Source organism: Musca autumnalis, unplaced genomic scaffold (genome assembly GCF_047663935.1).
Source record: "Musca autumnalis isolate F117 unplaced genomic scaffold, ASM4766393v1 scaffold_5, whole genome shotgun sequence".
Classification (NCBI taxonomy): Eukaryota; Metazoa; Arthropoda; class Insecta; order Diptera; family Muscidae; genus Musca; species Musca autumnalis.
The window spans coordinates 139,760,857-139,783,274 of NW_027412088.1; the positions used below are offsets into that span (position 1 = coordinate 139,760,857).

The following is a 22,418-nucleotide window of genomic DNA, read 5'->3' on the forward strand; positions in this document are numbered from 1 at the left end:
TGTCCCGTGGTCCAAAATGCTATATATTTGTAGACGAATTTCGGGGCCTATTATTTTATAATCACTATATTTGCTAAACTTATGAGTGCATCGGGTTGCAAATTAGTTTTCGAGACAACGGTGGTTGCGCCCCCGATCAAGAAAAACTATATATTTACAAATTTACTTGAATGGTGAGGATCAACGGTCCATCAGCCATGAAAAGCTAAAACATATAAGTCGCAATAAGCGGGAGAATTCAATTTAACCATTTTTTTAACTTTTATAATTAGATCGCTTTAGGATAAAGACAGGGACATGGACGATAACAAATCCTAAAAAGCATAAATTGGCGAAAAAAATCCGACAAAGTCCGTAAGAGAAAAGAAAGGCTACTGACAAAAAATCCTTCTCGGTTTGACAATGTCGAAGAAGTGAGGTAGAAAATACCTATTTTTGAATTGTCAAGCATAAAGTCGATAAAAAGTTGTCATTAAAACTCATTACGACGGGCCAGCAACGCGGACCGAGGTCTGCTAGTACCGTTATAAATTACAAAAACAGTGCTGGAATATTAAAATATAATATGTTTAGAGAAAATTTGCTGAATTGTCGCAGAGATTTTCTGATATCGATTTTTCGATTTTTGTCGTAGGTTGGGACCAGTGTGCAATGTGTCGACTAGGGTTATGACATTTTTACAACCTCATATACCTGTATCATAGGGTGATGAGTTTCTACATAAGATTACATAAAATCTTAATTATAAAGTTATTCGATAAAGAAAGCTTCGGCACAAAAAGCTTTTCAAGTTTTTATTTTTCAGATCTTTTGTCCATTTTTTGAAGACGTTATAAGCAGATATTTAACTGAAAACAAGGTATAGGGGCACACGACATAACCGAAATGATATAACCGTTGGTTTCTCACTATTTTATCGTCGTACTTTTACATATGTATATGGCGAATAACAAAATTCCTTTACAATTCCATTTGAAAAAAATTAAAATTTTTTTTTACGAGCACATCTTCGATTTTTGGTACAGAGGTAAAGGAAAAAAATCCGGTTTCAAATCTGCTCGCGTTCACGAAATTGGCCAATGCGCGCAAAAGTTATAGCGGTTTTTATTCTCATATAAAGAAAAAATATTTAAAAATATCTTTTTTGTTGTTATGAGAAAATGTATGCATAAATCGTTAACAGCATTTCATATCTATTCGTAGATGTTTAAATAGTTATTAAATTTATTATTATTTTCGCGGAAAGTCAACAAATAATAAAAAAATTTTGAAGTAAATCCAAATTATCCTGTCCCAGAATCCGTACAAACCCTCAAAAAATAAATTAAAGAATATATGCGGAATCTAGACAATGCGTAGAAAAATATGATACCAAATTTATAGAGATTGGGTACATAAATTGCATATTATAGCAACAACAAAAGAGAAAAACCTATTGTTGGAAAATATTGTTGCAAATATTTTTTTGGTTTGATTCTAAAAATTAGAAAAAAAATATTTGGGAGTTCTCCAACTATTTTGCTAAAATCCCATAGAATAATGAATGTATACAGTTAAAACTTCATCAAAACATATGGTTTACCATCGCGAGAGTTTAACTGATTACTGTGAAAACTTATAAGGGTAGGAAATTAAGAGTAATATTGAAATTACAATCATTCAATTAATATTATAATTAAAAAGCCTGTTATTCGCGAATTAGTTAAAGTCGGTTGATGCGCATCCGTTTTTGGATACAGCGAATCAATCTCTGTCAAAATTTATGCATATTTCGATGTTTCACTCAGGGGCCATTGTGTGCCACCAGTTGCATCATACACTGCAAAAAACCTTAAAGTTGGTAAAAGTCGCGCAATGTGCATACGATTTTGATGCGCATCCGGTTTCGTCAGCGCCTATCAAAAATACGTCCAAATATACCAATTTTAATTAGATTCTTCAAGAACCGCGGATGTGCCTCCACATTCTATTTTTGGTGAAAACCCCATATTACACTCGAATCTCTGTAATTTATGACACGCGTTTTCGCAAATATTATAATCGCTTATAAAGGATTCCATTTAAGTAAAAAAATTTCAAGAAAATCGCGGTTTAGTAAGGGGATTTGTCGAAATAATTTTTTGCTGCTTTTCCTATTTTCAGGGTATCTATATCCGCGGTTTTAGTGGATAGATTCGATCGCGGAAGGTCTCATTAGATCCGTTGCGTAAAAAAACTAAATTCACGCGGGGTACAATGGAAATTGAATGGCACTTGTAAATTTTAAACGCAAAAAATAGGTTTTTTAAAAAAAATCACGCATCAAATATTGGCCTTTAGACTCCAATTACTAGAATGCTGTAAGGAGCACACTCATGAGATATGCATTAAACGACGTAGAATCACGAGTTTTATAATCCTAATGTGAGTTTTGAATATTATCTTGTTGCGCGTCCGAATTATTAAAACAATTCAAAAAACCCCGAAATTCCGGCTTCAAAATGTCAGCATCAATTTTAGGTGGATGCAGTGGATATATCGAAAAATTATACACTAGTATCATATTGCCCATGAAGTATTCTTTGAGTCTTTCTTTGGGCATATGTCTATAAAATGTAAGGTTAAGCCTAAAATCGGAAGGGAGCATAAAAAAACTTGTTGGCTTCAACCCATTTTTACCTATTTTTCTACATTGATGCCAACACAGCTTCCACGTAAATTAATTTTAATGGTCGACCTTATGGGATTCCTCCTAAAACACTTCAGTTTAAAGAATGTATATCATATTATATAGAATATGTTAACAGTTCGCGAATTCTGAAAGGGTGAAACTCGGATTCATCGATTGTAAAAAATTTTTGTTTTTCGCCATATGTATATCATTTTATATTATATATAACATTATTTCATATATCATAAAAATTAAAAGAGGTTTGTGCGGGACCTTTTTCAATATTTATGTAAAATAAAAGTTATTTTAGTCATTAATAGGCAAAAGTTTTTTTCAAATTTTTTTCAAAGTGCTTTGGGCGGAACCCTTTTTTTATAATAAAATGGAATGAATGTTATTTTAGGCATTAGTAGGCAAAATTTCATTTATTCTCACTACAGGAAATCATTTTGAAGAAAAAATGTCAAACCTCTGGTCCCATACAAATTACTCTGGAAACAAAGAGCACTCTGGTGGGTTAACGATCGCCATAAAATGCCATAGATAAGGTTTTTTGGATCGAATGGAAAACATTTTGGGGGGGCAGAATCTCCATCGAAATTTTTTTGCGGTCGCCCTAATGTATTGCTTTGCAACAGAGCCACTACAATATTTTGTTGACAGCCATGGTCCATGTAATATAGTTCACATCCATGCATAAGTTTCTATGTACGTACACATATGACTCACTTATGTAAATGCAAACATTCAATTATTCTCAATGCCTTACAAATTAAACAAATCATTAAAAATCATAATGTTTATATTTGAAATACTGAATTTACAATTCCGATGATGATGTAGGTTACAAAAAGCGATGGGAGGAAAGTACTGGCATCACCAATATGTGGTGTTTGTAGTGTTTTACTACGTGAACGAGATATATGTATGTATATTACGATGTATGTAAATTTTATTGTTTGCAGAAAACACGGTTGTGTGTGTCCAATTACATACAGGTAGTATACACTTAGCGAAAAAATAGAACAATGATAAATATGATTAAAACATATCCATATTTTTTTTTTTGCTGGGAGCTTTACACTGCATCCATCAGTGATCTAATAATTTTATGACTTTCAATTTTTTATCTTCTTTCATACCTACTACATTGGTATATCTTTGAAAGCTGGTTCTCTTTATATATAGATCACAAATTTGCAATTTATTTTCCGTGTATTCTCATTTAACTACAACAATTTATTGACTATTTCATACGGTTCGTGTAATATTTGTGTTCTATTTTTTTTTTTTGCTATTTGTAATGAGTCTAAAATTATGCATCATGATTTTCATGTGGCTGTTGATGCTCAGTGCCGTTTTCCTATCCGAATGCAGTACGTGGGCTCCGATGGACGACTCACTTTGCATATGAAATTAGCCATTAAGATGTGTATTTATTACAATTATCACCAACACTACATTTCTATGGCGATGCAGTTTGTTTTTATAGTTGATTTTGGTCAATGGTTTTTAATTTCGATTATTTTATATATGTAGAACATTTGGGTTGGCTATTTTCTTTAAGAATGTTTTTTTTAAGAGTAAACAAATTAAAAAGTGCATCGCATAAACGTTTTCAACACAATAACAAAATAAAAAACTGAAATATAATTCATAAACATATTAAATTGTTGTTCCTTTTTTAGTCTATTCAGTAGTGCGATTCTGTAACTCCTTAACGACAGAATTAACGACGAATGTCGGTAGTTAACGATAATTTTCGGTAAGTGCTATTCTGTATACAAATTTTAACGATTTTTGTCGGTAATTTTGTCGTTAATTACCGAAAATTATTGTTAAGTTAACAACCAAAAAAAAAAGTAGTTGTTAAGTCTTAACGACAGCACATTATTGCAATATTTTGCTGATTTCCTTTAAAAACGGCGTTTTTATATGAACATATGTTAAGTTAATAAGGAGGGTACACAAGGTAAATTCCGCCTTATTGAGAAAAATGTTCTAAAGGCATTTACATAAGTGTTAACTATGTGGGATAACATGGAGCAGCTTCGCCATTGCATAAAGAACGCTAAAGAAAAAGTTTTAGAACTTCGATTAACTCATAACTTTCCTTTGGATGATAATTATGTAGCATCAGTTAAATCGGCGCTTGGGAAGGCGCAACAGTGGCGAAGTTGCCCCATGCTAGCCCACATATGAACGCTGCACTAACCTTTGTTTTAATTATTAAAGAGGGAAAACGTTAGCTAATAGTACGTTTATATATAACCGGATTTAACAAACCCACTGGGTTTCAAATGCCAATTCTTTGGCGTATACGTCAAATAAATCCTCGTTAAGAAGGTTAACCCCGCAAAAGGCTATAATATAAATATGGCCTAATGCTTCAAGAACTCAAGTGTGGTACTGCTATGTAAGACCTACATATATCAATGTCCTTAACACTATCTTTCTAGGATGCTTTCGTTGGGATAATGCCGTACTGAGGCCAAAACGTGTATAGTATTTCTGTAACCTACTTTGTTCTGTGGCAATCTTATACATTTAGACTCAGCATCACTAACAAGCAGAATGCTAAAATTGCGTATAAACTTGGATTTCAGAACTTTTCATACTCTCCGAGAAATTCCATTTAACGTGAGCGTGAATTGAATATGTGAATATATAAACTCAAATGACGGTAACGTGGATCCACAAACATCATTGAAGGGGCTTAAGTCATGTATAATTCCAAAGCTCAATAATCATATAGCGAAGCTAGCTCTTTTTGCACTGCTTTGAATTTCCTTACAAAGCGCCACAAACCACAAACCAAAATATGACCCCAACATTCAATTAGAAAAAAATACAACTGCGCTTCAAATAAAGGTAGAAGTGTTTTATCACTTTTATTGCTTTTAAATCACACACACAAAGTGACCTTCAGGCCGATGATCCGGAATGGTTACATATTATTTACTTATTATCCTAGAAAATTCGGTTGTGTTGCTCAAAAGCATCTTAAGAAATGCTTCTTCACTGGCATCCGTAGTCATGCAAAAGAAGTGGCCTTGCTAAATTGACAGCATCCTAGCTGCACCACAATACCCTTGTAAAGATAATAACTTATTTTACTTAACAAGATGTAAGCTCGATTCACTTCAACTCCTTTTTTGGCTACCAATATTATTCTGGCTATTTTGCTTCCAGAGATATTACGTGATGGCTAATGACATGTTTATTCATACCCTGAAATAAAACCACCAACATCTATGGCATTAATGTATTGGTCATTTAACTTCTAGCAATACATACATACTTGACACTTTAGAAATTGAAGGTATTCTTGGGTTATGCATGCTGGAATGCTTGAAGACACCACTTATTTGAGCCACACTTCTTCAAAAAGCAGAAATTGTTTTCTCCTTAAATTATTTGTGTTTTGTAATCGCGACGAAATAATGTTTTCAGCTTCAAAATATATTTATTTAATATTAAAATATAATAATTGACATTTGTCTTCACATCGATATTCGTCGGTATGAGTTAACGATTTCTACAATCAATCAGTAACATAAAGTTACAGAATAACACAATCGTTAATTCAACCGAATATTTTCGTTAACTACCGATGTCGGTTCGTTATTTAAAAAAGTTACGGAATCGCACTACAGATCTAGCTTTTCATACAAAATAAATAAATACATTATTTTACCAAAAAATATACATTACTAATCGTATTCCTCGTTTCAATTATATGCACTAATAACCACTGCTTCAATATTACATTACATTTACAAACTAATTCAATTACCGCACAATATTCAACACCCACAACTTTTAATGAATTAGTGTCACCTTTTTGCTGAAGCTATCATTAATAATATAAATTACTTTAGGCGATTTTACTTTTATTCGAAAAATAATGCTTAAATAAATAAATATTGCATAAAAACTGCTCTGTTTTCGGAGAAACCTATCACAATTATTAATAGCGACAAAAAGTAATTTTACGATTAATAAAATTTGAAATTTTTACAGAATTTCATCAACAAGGGCGTGTAACTACTCAGCAAACCAAAATCGGAGAAAACATCCGAGTTCGCACCGAATTCGGTCCGAAAGTCGGAAGAAACATCCGAGTTCGGTCCGAACTCTGACCGAAAGTCATATGGAGTGGTTGACGTGTTCTCTGACCGAAGTTCGGATGAAAATCGGAAGTTTTTGCAGACTTTCGGACCGAGTTCGGTTCGAATTCTGATGAACTATCGTATCGGGTGCCACCGTGGTGCAATGGTATGCACACCCGCCTTGCACACATAAGGTCGTGGGTTCGATTCCCCGGCCAGGCAACATCAAAACACTTTTTAACGGTGGCAAAATACCCCTCAGTAATGTTGGCGACATTTCCTGAGTACTTCAGCCATGTAAAACTTCTCTACAAAAGTGGTGTCTTAGACACGCCGTTCGGACTCGGCGATAAACTGTAGGTCCCATATCATTGAGCTAATATGAATCTGGGTGCACTCATTGATATTAGAGAAGTCTCCCTTGTTCCTTATGGGATGTTTGTGGCAGGGTTTCGGAGTCGAGGTATTTTTGGCTCGACTCCGACTCCGACTCCAGACGAGTTTTTTTAACGACTCCGGCTCCGACTCCGACTCCGAGTCGACTCCGAGAGTGATTTCCTATACCACTAAAAATTAATAAAATGTGCACAAATTTTTAACTTTTTCCTATATTTTGGACTATATAGGCTAATGTATTAGATTTTCCTTACATATTCGTTAGATAGGATATTCTTTGGAATACATTCGAACATATCAATATTGTTTCTGCCGAATCTTACATTGAAAAATAGCAAAGTTAGAAAGTTTTTGTCGGATTTCCCTTTTTTTGCACGAGTATATTCTGGACGGAATTCTTTCGCACGAGAAAATCTTTAAGCTTTCAAAATATGTGAAAATGAAGGGGCAATACAAATCATAAGGATTACATGCAATAAAAATTATAAGCAAATCATGACCAAGTTTCAAACTGGATGTAGGCCAACATTTTAGTGTGCTTTTTCTTCATCTGAAAGAAAAAAATACTACGAAGTTTTGAGCCCGTCTACGAATTCCTGTTTTTATTAAAGCATTTTGCGGTGCCAACTCTAGCTCGAAAACTAATAAACCAATTGTCATATATTTTTGTGGCCGATTTCGAGAAAAAAAAAACAGTTTATATGCTGCGTACACAATAAAATAAATTATTCCCATCCATCGCTCATACTAAGGCAATATTGTTCAGATACGTTACTTTTCTATTTTTTCTGAAATTTATAAGTGGGGATCACCCCTTAAACTAAAATTCAGCGCTCACATTTTGAACTTTGGTGTGGTATGGATAATTTTATTGAAATATTTATTTGAAATATTTGAGATATATCCGAATTTTATATATGTATATGTAGTTAATAGATTATGCGAAATTTACCGAAATACATAAACATACGGTTTGTTTGAGAAAGTAATGGTGAAATTAATAAAGAACAATGATAACGTGACAATATATAATTTTTGGTGGAACATTTTGTTTTACTTTTTGTGTTCAAGAACAAAAAGGACATGGAAGGAACTGAGCTAGAAGGACAGAATATTCGACAGAAAGGTCCTCATTCCATTTAACTGAAATGAAGAAACAATATCTCTTTCCACCCCCAGTTCTTGACTTCCATTTTGTGTCACAGGGTATTCAGTAAGGTTTCCCATAGAGACCACAATATCTTGTAGAAGACAAGGATGACTTAAAAAATAATAAAAAACAAGATGAGAATACCAATAGACCTTTGTGGAAAGATCAGTAAGACTCCTGAGGAAAGAGGTTATGGATAAATAGACTAAACTCCAGAGGATAGTAAATATCCTGTGAATTGTCCTTTAACTTAGTATATTGCAGACGGTAGCATACATGTTTTCTTATACCTTTCTTTTAAAATAAATAATGATTTTTTAAAAAATGTTCTTGTTCCAAATTTAATGTTATATTTCTATAGCATGGAAAAAATTTTGCCCGGAGTCGGAGTCGAGTTATTTTTTTCGACTCAGACTCCGACTCCGACTCCAGCAAAATTGCTCGACTCCGACTCGTAGACTCCGACTCCGACTCCGAAACCCTGGTTTGTGGAACAATTATATTATTATTATATATAAATTATATAATTATATCGTATTAATTTCTGATTTATTAACCGACGTTTGGACAGATATCGGTCCGAGGCTTTGGACGTCTTTCGGACCGACTTCGGTCCGAAGTATTCGAACAGAATTTGTTTTTATTATTTGAAAATGTTAAAACTACGCAGCTAATTCATGAAAAGTTAAAATCTTTGCATTTAAATGTTTTTAACCACAAAACATAAGTTTTAAAGGTTTTAATATCATCTTAGGCTGTTAAATAAATGTTTGTGCGCCACTTTGTAGAAAAAACCAACTGTGGAAATTCATCAACAGGATCTGTGAAATATGTAAAAAAATTGTTATTAATATATGAAAAAATACATGTCTTCACATACATAAAAGTATTAAGAAACTTAACTTTGGCAATATATAAAACATATGAATTTCCACGGAATAGTGTTGACGAAGAAAATCTATATTTTCATTAATTTCATAAAAATAAACAAATATGTATACAACGGTTCACTATGAATGGTCTTTAAATACTATCATGCATCAACACGCATAACTAAAATAAACCAAATTTGTTCTCCGATTGTTCTTATTTTTTTGTTCATACTTCATCAACGTCGGCACATCAATAATTACACATTTACAATTTGTCCACAATGCGCGAGCGCAACATGTACAATTGTTTTCTCTCTGTTTATTTACAATGAATATTGCCAAAAAGCACAAAAAAATAGAAAAAATCATTTCAGAGAGAGGGAGAGAGGGAGAGAAAAGGTTCGTCAGACTAAACGGCAAGAGTTCGGACCGATGTCGGTCAGACGCGTTAGAAAAAACTTCCGACTTTGAGCAGACGCGTCGGACGTCCGACATTGTGTTTGCTGGGTAGAATATAGAATGCAAGTGTGGTAAAACAAGTAACAAATTATCAGTCGGTTTTGCGACAGAGATATACCCTCGGCCTATATGAATTGAAACTTTCAGCTACGGACAGATCTAATAACGGCTACACAACCAAAATCCTTTTCTCCAAAAATTATCTATTTAGGGAGCTTTCAGAATTTTGTTGCCCTTTTTGAATATTTAAAATAGCCGACAAAAATGTGGATTAACAATTAATTAATTAAATTAAAGCTCAAAAGTGTTGCGGAGGAGATTGTACTAGAAGAAATGGATCGGCACAGTTCATTTGGAAGTGGATCTTATTTTGGAAGTCATTTCTTTTCGATAGATATCGCGTCCGCCAGTCATTTCAGTTGGTCACCATATAACTTAGAGCTTTTAGCCGACTATGTCAGGAAGCATGGACTTGTCCACGAAAAACATAATATCGCTGTAAACAGGACCCCAAGGAGTGGCATCGGTAATATTAGGATATCCAAAGTTTAGACCAAATTGGTTGCTCAGATCAACAGATATCACGCGTATCATTTTAAACTTTCGGGGGTACCCAGCAAAAAAAAGTTCTTACTAAATAATGAGTTTTTATAGTACTTATTAGTAATCGTAACTACTAACAAAACCCCCCTACTATCCCATTATTTAAACAAGGGCATGTCGCACTGAATGTCTAGTTATTCTATTATGGCCACTGGAAGTAGAAAAATAAGCTAAACATATTTGTGTATTTTTTATTTTTGGAACTGTTGAGGTGGCAATTTGTTTTAATTTCTACACACTTCATATTTTTATTTTATTTTAATTTGCTCTCTACGGCATTTGAACATGCTAAACTAAGTCACTCGAACGAATATTAAGGGTTGTTTCAACGTTTACATGTGCACCACCAACTGTTCTTTGTTTTTAACAAAAAGTACCCTTTCGATGGTGAGCGTTGAACACACAACCCTCGGATTTGAAGTCGGACACATGCGCTTTGTGCCACCATACTCATAGCTTAGTAAGGAGTAATATAAGTAGTTATTTTTTGTTTACATTACTTTGTAATTGCTAAATCAACTTGTCTGAAATGGATTTCGTCCAAACATACTTGAGGTATAAAACCATTATTACAATGTGCACAATGTGCACATATTATTACTGGCACATTTTGCCAGTATAAAAGTCTATACACCCTCCTTAGTCTAAAGACTGAGGGTGTAAAAAAAGAAAGATAAATAGCGAGTTGTTAGGAAAGGAAGATATAACTTCAAAGAGAAAGCTGTCAGTGCATTGCAGTTAGTTTAAGGATTGAATACTTTCAACGTATTTTTCCCATAGCCATTTAAGACTTCTTTAAAAAAATGACAATGACTGCTGGGTCCATGTATGATAGGTATGAGACAGGCGATAAATCATAGTCACCGAAGAGTTTGTGTCTAGTGTTGTTTAACATTGGACACTGACAAAGAGGTGTTCGATGGCTTCTATGTGCACCTAGAAAGCACTTCTTCAGATGTGAAGTTCGATCCCTCCAGATTCATCTCGATGTAACCCGCGGAATAAACTCCCTCAAATGACTCACTAAAGCTCATCAAGGATTTTCGTTTGAATTTCTTAACCTCACTCGTGTACCTATTACAATGTGCTTTGAACACATCCCAATCGGCACTAAGCTTGATTTTATTGGCCTTTTTGTATGTCCTTCTACTATCCGCCATAATTATCCATGTCTTTATTCTACCATACGAATTGAGATTTCTTCCTCGGATGAACGGGCAACAACAATTTAGAAGAGCCTTGGTAAAATAGATCACAGAGCTTTTTATGTCTACAGTAGACTAAGAGTTTGTTGACTCCTAGTCTAGCCATTGACAAATCTTTAAGTTCTTCCACATTAGTTATTTTCGGATTCCAATGAGGTTTCTGATTTCGATACAGGCCAGCTACTAATAGCGAAGTCTTCCATACTACTTACGTTGATGTCACTAACTTCTTCCCCATTCATATTATGAGAGGCAGCCTTGCTCCTCCTGTCACAAATCCTAATGCGGGGCATACACTATACTGCCAAACTGCACTGCCAAATGAACCCTTGTGTACGTGTGTGATTGAATAGTGTGTGGCATTCCTTCAATCCATATTGCAAAAAATGATGAATTTTCCTCCAGAAATCGATTTTGTGTTGAAGTTTTCCAAATTTTTAATTTCCTCACAAATAATATTTGTTGTTTTCAAAAATTATTTGTTGGTTACTTGGAAAATAAACAAAATTCATCGGATTGAAAGGGGTTCATTTACAAAATCAAAACTATTTTGATTTCAATCCTGCCAAAACTACTCCCAAATACATTGACAAAAACTTCAAAATTTACTAATACTATTACAAACTAGCGGACCCGGCGAACTTCGTCTCGCTATTAAGGAATAAAATTTCATACAAAAACTCAATTTTCGATTTTTCCAATTTTCCGACTTTTCCAGAGAGATTTTCCAAAATTTTCTTCCGTAAAGACCTTCTCCTCGAAAATACGAATAACTGACAAAAAATTTTACAGAAATCGGCCTAGCCGTTCTCATTTTATGAATTACTATACATTTTTTACACCATTTTTATATATATAGATAGATGCTGTCGTGCATGCCCATAGTGTATGCCCGGCATAAAGCTCACCTATCAGTCATGCCGTCGGGCCGATGAACCCCTTTTTGTATGTGTGTGCATGACAAGAGTGTAGCCGAGCCTTGAGTCAATTCTCGAAATCTTGAAATTTTCCTCCAAAAATTAATTTTAAATTTTTCTTTGTTCCTTCACAAACATTATTATTTGCTTTTGAAAATTGTGTATTGACAATTTGAAAATAAACACAATTCACCCAGACTGATGGGGGTTCATTTTGAAATCAAAACTATTTTGATTTTCATCAGTCTTCAAAAACTCACACGTACATTCTCAAATTTTCGAAAATTTACACATTCTATCACAAATGCTGTCGGGCAGACTGATAGGTGAGTGCCCAGCTTAACATTATTATTTAAAATTAAATTGAATAATGTTTCACCTCTAAAGGCCCCCACTCATTTATCAGTCTGTGCCGTCAGTCCGATGAACCCTTTCTGTATGTGTGACTGACAAGTGTGTAGAACGAACCATCAGTCAAGTCTAAAAAACTTGAATTTCTCCTCCAAAAATGAATGAATTCTACGTTTTTTGTGTTCCAACACCAACATTATTTTCTGTTTTTCAAAATTAATTATTGACATTTTGAAAATAAACACAATTCACCCAGACTGATGGGGGTTCATTTTGAAATCAAAACTATTTTGATTTTCATCAGTGTTGGAAAACTCACACATACATTCTCAAAATTTCAAAAATTTACACATACTACCATAAATGCTGGCAGTCAGACTGACTAATGAGTGGGGGGCCTTAACGTTGGTGTTACTGCTTTTCTAGTGGAATGCCCACCACATTCGTGCCCCATCACGTAATAGTGCGCAGCTGTCCGAAAATTTCTCCAGGAGGTTCCGCACGCCTTGACTTGTTGATTCAAGGTCCTCGTATGACTGCACTCCTTATCCCGATAATAAGAACGCACATTGTTAAAGAATAATGTACTTTATTGAAACTGCCGCAAAGTGTACACATGGGTACCAGAAGCTAACACCTACATCACTATAATACGATCATGAGTGTTAGACACAGCGCAAACCTCAATCCGTAGCAACACGAAGTGCCACGTAAAATATTGAAATATTGAAACGTATTTTTAGAAGAAAAAAAAAAAAATAAATAAAGATCAGGAAAAACGTGAACATGAGGAATTCGAGATGTATAGGAGCAATAATGAAGTCCGAAAATGTTACCAGAGGTAAAACCTCAAACTGAAGATGCAGGCACAAGGGAGCCTTCTCTCCAGGCACCACATACAGGAAAGACAAAAATTTTACTAACGCAGATGACATGAACATAATAGGTCAATCAAAGCGAGCCGTAACAGTCTTGTGCGCACGACAACTCTCGAACAAAACAACCGATTGAGTCCAAAATTTGTTAATATTTTGACCAAACTTAGTTTAGTTCGAAGATAGACAATATCCACTCCTTTCGGTACCTCCCCCACAAAAGTTCAAAATATTCCGTACGCACGATAACTCTCGAAGGGAGTAACCGAATTGGTCGAATTGGTAATATTGCTTTCAGGCATACATCGGGTTCGAATTTGGACTATATCGGTTCACTCCTTCGTGTACCTTCTACACAACATTCGGAAAAAGTGAAGTTTAAGAGCTCTTCTCTCATCCTGAGATGATGGAGCCATGACGGCATCAACTAAAATGGCAAAACCGCAAGATAACACTCTCAGGTTGGAATATGGACTATATCGTCCCGTCCTTCGGGAAGCTCACACACGAAATTTGAGAAAAGTGCAGTTTAACAGCTCATCTCGGATGTCCATACTTCTAATGGCCCAAATAGCCCTGTCGGTACCAACTAAATTTGGTATTACGTAAGATAACCAACGAATGGAAAAACCTATTTGGTCCTAACATTGCACGTCGTATTATTTCTTACAGCCTCAAATTATGCCCGAATATCGACTACAGGTACCAGGTACCTCCCATACTAAGATTAGAGAGGACACGTTTTTAAAGTTATCGTTTTCAAAGTTATGGCAATTTTTTCGGTGGCAAATCCATACATCCTGAGAAATTGGACTAAAAGCTCAAAAACCCCGTATAGACGTAAAAAGTATTGTATTTGCTTCTTTTCTTTAGGTCCGAGGCTCTGTCGGCACAGGGATTTTTTGTTTAGTTGGTGTCGAAAAACAAAGTGATTGGCAGAAAACTTCGCATATAGAGTTTTTAAAGTTTTTAAATATAAATGCAAAATATAATAATTTAAGCTAGTGTTGATGCAACATACTTCGTACACATCATTTAAATTGTTCTACTATTAACAACTCTGCGTGGGTTTGTTCTGTAGTGGTGTGTTAATAAAAAGTCCTAGGCGAACATTTTTTCATTCTCATAAGACAAGAAAGAAAAAATTTCCCTTCTGAATTAACTACCCATGGCTTTTCTCCTGATTCGGGATTCGGAATGAAATGCCGGAAGAAACATTCGATTTTGCTTCGAAGATTCGATTCGAAAACATGTCAACCACTCCATATAACTTTCGGACCGAATTCTGACCAGAATCAGCATCAGAGTTTCTGACCGATTTCTGTCGATTTTCGGACAGTTTGTTTTGCTGGGTTGCGACTGAAGTAAGTTATACTTTAGTTTCATTTGATTTGTTGATTATTGGAAAAATACCGCCATAAGTTGCCGAATTAAAAATATATAAAATAACATAAAAGCAATAACAACCTTAAAAAGCAATAACTGAAAGTATAGAAATATGTGACACTTATTTTGTTTGATTTTAATGTCAAGTGAAAAATTTAGTGTGAATTTCAAAGCCTACCTACCACTAAGCCTCCAATAATCCAATCAGGCAGACCCACCAGTCAGTCAGTTAGTCATGTGTAAATTTATTCGTTAATTAATTTGTCCAACAAAATTATTCTCGATAACCGTGATTCGATGACAAGTGATAAATGCACGCAATAAATTATTTAATTGTTTTTCACTCTCTGTGTTTTTTTGGTTTTGGAAAATTCGAAGAGGTGGTCTAGTGTACTAGTTGTATTAGAAAATTTAGTTTAAATGAATATTTGCTACTAAAAAGCTTAAACATAATTGTTTTATAATCGAATGAGAAACTTATTAAAAAGAAAAAGTACGAATTGGACAAACTTTAATTTGTAATTGATGCCAATGAAATAAATATAATAGTTTGATGATATTTCTCTCCAAACAAAAATACATTGGCAGAACTTATACTGAACAGGTCATGTGGAATTATAAATAGGCTAGATCCGTTCACATTTTGGCGTGGACTTATTGTTAAAAATTATTCAATGATATGGCTCTACTCTAAAGGAAGAAAGAATAAAGATTTTAAACCTGGTACCGTTTAAAGATCAAAGTAATACGATATGAAATCAATTTCGATACCACACTATAACCCTCCTAATGTCATTATTAAGGTCCCTTTCTTCAGTATTCAAGTTTTAATTGCGAGTTCAAGGTGAAAATCATTGTCATTTCAACACAATAGGTTTTCGTGGAGGAGAAAAAGAAAATAAAAATCGAAAATGTGCCATCTTTTATCACAACTTTTGTATCAACATAGAGGGAGAGGAGAAACCAATATTATTATCATTACGATGATGTTTATCGATTGGCATTTGTATTAGCACCATAGTCAGCAAGTTTATTTCAGCCTGCCCAAAAAAACATCACACCGTTCAGGGCAAGTTAAAGGCAACAGCAACAAATAGTAACAGCTGTTTTGGTTGGTGTCATTCTTATCATTGTCACCATCATTGCTGTTGTCATCGTCATCAAGGCAAATGACAACAATAGAACGTCATCATCATCCTCATCGATTTGATCATTGCCAATAACAACAACAGCACCAGCAGGAGTGAAAAAAACAACAGGCCCCCGCTCAAGATTATAATTATTGTTATTCCATCTTCATCCCCAACATAATCATCATCATCACCATCATCAATGGTTAATTTAATTGGTTTCTGTCGTTGTTGTTCTTTTTCTTATTGCAATCTTCTTTATTTGCTATTTTTCTGTTTGTTGTATTTATGTTCTTTTTATTTATTGATTTTAATTTTTTGTATTTTTTATTGAGCTTCTGCGTTCGAAATGATGCGCCTGGCTGGCCTGCCACATTGCTGCAGAAGGTCAGAAATCAATCAAATTATAATTAAGGTTGTAAATAATAAAATTATTTAATCGACTCGAATGGGGAATCTTTGAAGTGTTGGCAAAAATTGCATTAATAATTGAAAAACAACAACTACACATGAAATTTATGGTAGTTTGTGCAACAATCAAAAAAATTGTAACCACTTGAAATTCACACATTCGCGGTACTTAATAGTCCACCCCGGGCAGTGTTTGTTGGATGAAGTTTATTTTTGGCTATTAGTGTAGTGACAGTTTCAGCTACGTCTAGTTTATCAGCGTTATGTTCAATGGATGTCTCAGTAGAGAACATATGTATTTGTAATATCCATACGATCAGTTAATAAAAACTAAAAGTTTCGCCATAGAGATATTAGAGCCAGATTAGAAATTTCTTGCCAAATATAGCCCTGCCTTTTTGGCAGCTAAACAGCCATTTTAGAGCTTTTGGGTCTTTATGTCAACTTGTCCAAAAAAAAATTTCAAAACGATTCTCGAACAAACTACACTTAAACGAAAATTTTGAACTTTTGCGAAGGAGGATCCGAAGTTGTTGTCTGATATATGTATACCTTCTTGGAACTCGATATACGTTTAGAAGAAATTTCTTTGCAAGGCGATCATGCTCATCGGTTGTTGTTGTTGTAGCATGGCAAATACATATGTTCTTTCGTATATTTTATTCAGTTATCCTCTGTATCCAGATTAAAAAATCTGCTACGTGGACTGGCTGCGTTCATAAAGAATCAGGAGACAGGTGAGTTGGGTTAGTTGAGCAACTAAACAAATGCAGCATGTCGTGCGGCCCAAACGCACATGTAAGGCATGTGTTGGGTATCGTGGCATCAATTCGGGACCAATACGAATTGAGGTGGCTGCATCGTCCGGATGCTAACTGGGCTGAAACCACTCCTGCATCTTGTTGTGCAATATCTTCAAATCCTCATGAAGATGATCCACTGGTGTCATGAGGCGGCAGCATCGCTCATCGTAAATTGTGGCAGTAGATGCTGCGTTTGTTGTTGTTGGACAGACTGCAGGGGTGTCTCGTATTGCGTCGACGAAGTTGGAGACATGCTGGGAGACGCTCTGGCGCAGCAAGCAGCAACATAACTCTTATCGCGTTAACCCTGGAGGCGACTAAAACCTGAGCAGCCTCGGAAGTGCAACCATTCCCTATATCCATTACATCTCAACGGTACAGATCCATGGCCCGGGGCTCTTCTCTATCCAGACAAGGGCCAAAAGTGCTCGGAGCAGGTATTGCAGCATACATTGCCGCTGGTCGAAGATTCCTCCGACTCAATCCGGTGCAAAGAACCGTCCGACGTGAGCCTATTCCATTAACATCCTACATAAGATAACCCACCGATTCCTTACTCTCGCAATTAATGACCTTGACTTTTTGCACAGGTCTGATTGGCCGAACCGTACGTTGATCTGATCCACTGCGTCTGAGATAAAGATTTGCCTGACATGTCCCTCCATCCATTTTAGAGATATACCCATTTGGATCAGTCTCGGGACCAACCTTCGCATAGAATTGTCAACATGCTTCGGGTCGGACAAGTGGAGTTTCCGCTAAAAACTCGCCTTCGCGGAAGTACAAAGTTTCTACAAGGATGCACTGACTGAAGGGATTTTGCTCTTTTCTCCAGAGATCTTTTCATTAAATTTCATCGTCACCGAGACAAATGAATCGGACGAATGGACCTGCTGTGACAGTGTCAACTTCCTCGCATCAAGCTGCTAGTAGTGATGAAGAGACGAAGAGAGGCGAATGGACCGGCTGCGACAGTATTAACTTCAAAGCCGCAGGCTGTTGTTCTTTGGTTGAACACATTCTCTCGCGATGACCTTTTTGCTCGGAGTTCAACCTTTGTCGAATGGTTCATCTACGCCAACCAACAGTCTCATCTCTATCACCCTGGTATGATGTTAGGGAAGCGTGGTAGATGAGGAGCCCAGTGAGGCCGTCTCGGATAATTTAGCTGTCGTCTTCGCCTTTTTGGGTTCTTCAAAGACTTCATGGAAGATTGTGACTTAGTCGAGGACTTACGTTTTGCAAAAATTGGAAGATTCAGAGGTCACAAAACCTTTGCGACCATTACTGGCTGATACTACTAAGGTGACAACCTTAGTATTCCCCTTTGAGCTTAGGATAGCCGGAAAAATTTACACCCCCTCAGCCGATCCTGGTTGCGGATATGCCAATATAAAGAGATTTCCACAGTCATCACCTACAAAGGGGATAGTTCCCTATTAGCTAGGTGAGAATAGTTCTTTTCGAACTTCCTCAAAAACATAAGGTTCGTTCTTTTTAGTCAAAGTTCGTTTCTTTTTGCCGATGATTTCCTAATTCTTGTTGATATATCGGTCCAGTCAGCATCCTTTCAAACGGATTGGCGTACATTATCTTGACTGGAGGTGGAGTCATGGATCACTGTTGGGTCCATAGTTACCTCCTCTTCCATCAACGATAAATTATCCCAAATGTTATCCGTGATGCTGTCTTCCCCGAAACTTTGGGGGACTTTATCATCAATGATAAAGTTTTGAATTGTCATTTATGTCGTCGAGTTCTAGGATGTCATCCCCGTTCATAACAACAGTCCGCTTCTTTGTCAAACAGGAGCTTGAACTGCAGTGGTGAGAACCTCGCTGCCATTGTCCATATTTGTAATAGTCAGGGAGAGTGAGGTTGATGCACTTGCGGAAGTGAAGACTGAGAATGCCAAGGCATCCACACCTATAGCAGTCTACACGGTGCTCTTGAAACAATTTTAAATGGAAGGTGCTTACACCTCGCAAGTTTTTGCGGTTTCTGAAACTACAATGTTTATAGATGAGAAAAATCAAAAAACAAAAAAAATCGCCAGAGCGCTTTTTAAATAAATCGCGATTTAAGTTGACATTTTTAGGGGTTGTTTAGGTTTTCACGATTTTGCTTAGAAACCGCAAGTCCTATCAAAAAGGGACTAAAGAAAATATTGTAGCTATGAAAATTCTCTACAAGATTGACCTTTATGGTATTCTCGGCAGTTTCACCGTTTTTGAGATATAGAAGTTCAAATTGGGACAATTCAAATTCAATTCAATTCTGTATCGCCCTCTTATAAAACAATGTCATGACTGCAAATTCCCAAGTTAAACTTATATATCTAAAAAAGTGTTACAACTAAGGATAAGTTACTTAAGCCAGTCTTGTAGAGAATTTTCACAGCTTTAAGATTTTCTCAGGTCCCATATCGATAAGACTAACCGTATTCAAGCAAAATCGCGAAACCCTAACAAAAAAACCTAAAAATGTAAACTGAGCTTCATTATCTCAAAAATGGTACATGCTGGAAACAAATAATAAACGTCAATCCTATAGAGAATTTTCACAGCTACAACATTTTCTTTATCTCCATTTCTATTGGACTTGCGGTTTCCAAGCAAAATCGTGAAAACCAAAAAAACACCTAAAAATGTGGATTTTGACCGCGATTTATTTAAAAATCCCTACAGCGATTTTTTCTTGTTTTTGGATTTTTCTCATCTATGAACACTGCTGTTTCACAATTCACAAAAACTTTCCCTGTGTAAGCGGTTTTCATCAAAAGTTAGTTAAGGCGCACCCTTCATGACATTGTTTTGTAAGGAGGCGATACAGTCAGTGCATTGTCCCAATTTGAACTTCTATAACTCAAAAATGGTAAAAACTACGAAAATACCATAAAAGTCGATCTTGTAGAGAATTTTCATAGCTACAACATTTTCTTTAGTCCCATTTTGATAGGACTTGCGGTTTCTAAACAAAATCGTGAAAACCTAAACAACCCTTAAAAATTTCAACTTAAATCGCGATTTTTTTAAAAAGCGCTCCGGCGATTTTTTTTGTTTTTTGATTTTTCTTATCTATGAACATTGTAGTTTCAGAATCCGCAAAAACTTCCAAGGTGTAAGCACCTTCCATTTAAAATTGTTTCAAGGGCACCGTGTCTATGGTTTATTTTGGAGTTTTTTGTTTTTGGTTTTTATTAAAAGTTGTTATATCCATGAGATATTGATTTTTCGAAGGCACTTAGGTCAACCATGGCGTAGCCTTCTAACCATGGCAGAGACTTGACAACCAAGCCTAATACTCGTTGAGGCGCTCTGGTATCAACGAGAATCCGTTCGAATACAGTTGGTACCTGTTAGACTTCGTTCGAATACAGTTGAACGCTGTTAGGCAAATGGTCACCTCGGTTAAAATTTTCAACTAGCAATAATCACACCTCTGTAGAACTTCATTCGTAAAATATTGCCTCTTTACAAAGCTAATTAAGATCTTTCTGGTATCGATCTTAATTCCTTAAAGGAAGGGAAAAGTAATTGCAGTCACCTCTCCTGTAGGCTGGGTTTTGAATATATCTACAAACTACATACGTTTCCGAATAAAATTGTGTGGGTATTTGCTTAAGCTGATGGCCAAGCCATTGCTGCAGCATAACACAAAACCACCACCATTAGTTTTATACACCAGCTGCGTAAGCGCAAAAGACACAAATGCCTGTGCACGCGTGCATAGGATTTAATGTCGCTTTTTCTCTGCTGGCCAAAAATGGTATATACCATCGCACGGGAGCAGCGACACTTTCCATCAGCAAGATTACTTTAGAGTAATCTGTGGGGCTTTTAGAGAGTGGCTGGCGTCCAGAGAGCTCAATTTGAACATCTCTGTATGGGTTTTACTGTTGTCATGGTAAGAGGTTGAGATCTATCTTTCACCAAAAAAGTCTCCGGTCAGATTTGGCCTTCATCAACAGTAGAAAGCGTTAGATTTTAGGATTCGTCTTTTCCCTTTTTCATAGTAAAATGTTTTTATTATATGGGAGGGTTACTAACTCTTTGTTCAACCCAAGTTTTCTATAGTTCTAGGTATAGGTTAACTTGCGGTGCATTTTGCTCACTACGTTTAATGGGCGTAAAAGACAGTACCTCAGGTGACAGGTTAGGGGAGGTTAGTGTCCATTTCAGATAAAGGGCGCCAACATAACTCCTGGACTTTGCCATGCTAAAGCTACTCAGGACCGTTTCTTGGCATCTATGGATGGTAGGTAAAGATGATCCTCTACGTTATCCACATGTCACACATCGGGCAATTGCTTATGCTAATTTCTGAATTATATCCATCAGTTCCTTATTCACAGGGTAAATGCTTAACCACTTGTTTTTGTTAAAGTACTTTCATCGCCTTTAAATCGCATATTATCTGCTATGAATGTTTTTGTAGTTCTTACTCTTCGTCTACTTTTTTTTACAAGAAACCCAATTACCCTTATTTGTTGACGATTCTTTGGCATTTAACATTTGTCAATGAATGTTATTGCTTTCTATCAACAGCTTTGACAATTTTCCTCATATTTTTGCTCATTTTAGCAAAATAATGATGACAACAACAATATTCTTCGACAACCCGACTTAGTTTGGCTGGCTGATTGCTGACTACAGATGTTAAATGATTTTCATGACTTTACTAGAGCGGAAATGGCAAATTAACTACGAATGAGGAAAAAATATAAGAAGAAGAAGAAAAGTTCATTCATTCATTCAATCAGTCAGTCAGGCAGCGAACAAGCAAGCAGTCAGTCATTAAATTCATTCATTTATTCATTCTGTTATATCCAACCACGATTTATTTCATTCAATCTTTTATTGAGTACTCACAGTTGCAGCTATCGTAAGAAAATTTCAATAAAGCAGATCTTTAGGCTTGGGTAAAATAATTAATGGAAATCAAGATGGGAAGGTAGCAGGAATTTCGATGTAGACTTATGTTGATAAATGGCAGCCAAAAGGATCTGTTCAGTTCCACTGTAAAGACTCTCTTCCACTCGTCAATAAAACCGCCATATGGCTCGCTTATGCAGACTTCATTAGGACGCCCATGAAGA

General features: G+C 35.8%; 1 protein-coding gene and 1 non-coding gene across 9 annotated transcripts in view; one reads left to right on the forward strand and one right to left on the reverse strand.

The window, feature by feature from the left end:
- Positions 1–22,418, forward strand: part of mam (neurogenic protein mastermind) — a 586,128-nt gene that overhangs the window by 367,812 nt on the left and 195,898 nt on the right. The gene's annotated exons all lie outside the window — the stretch shown is intronic.
- On the reverse strand, positions 20,725–20,803 carry LOC141387831 (U4 spliceosomal RNA). Its single transcript, XR_012408660.1, has one exon. It is a non-coding gene; the product is annotated as a U4 spliceosomal RNA (small nuclear RNA).